We start from the raw sequence: 230 nt of genomic DNA on the forward strand, positions 1-230 counted from the left end.
GGGTGCTTAGCACCCAACAACCTTACAGCACCCTCCTGTCTATAGGGGAACCCAGGTTTTTAGGGTGCTGAGCACCCCAAAAACCTTCCCATCTACAGGTTAACCCAGATTTTTGGGTGCTCAGCACCTCAAAACCTTCCTTTCTATAGGGGGACCCAGGATTTTAGGGTGCTGAGCACCCCAAAACCTTCCTATCTCTAGGGGCACCCAAGCACCCAGGTCCTCACCCC

This window comes from Mesitornis unicolor, unplaced genomic scaffold (assembly GCF_000695765.1).
Source record: "Mesitornis unicolor isolate BGI_N332 unplaced genomic scaffold, ASM69576v1 scaffold24649, whole genome shotgun sequence".
Taxonomy (NCBI): Eukaryota; Metazoa; Chordata; class Aves; order Mesitornithiformes; family Mesitornithidae; genus Mesitornis; species Mesitornis unicolor.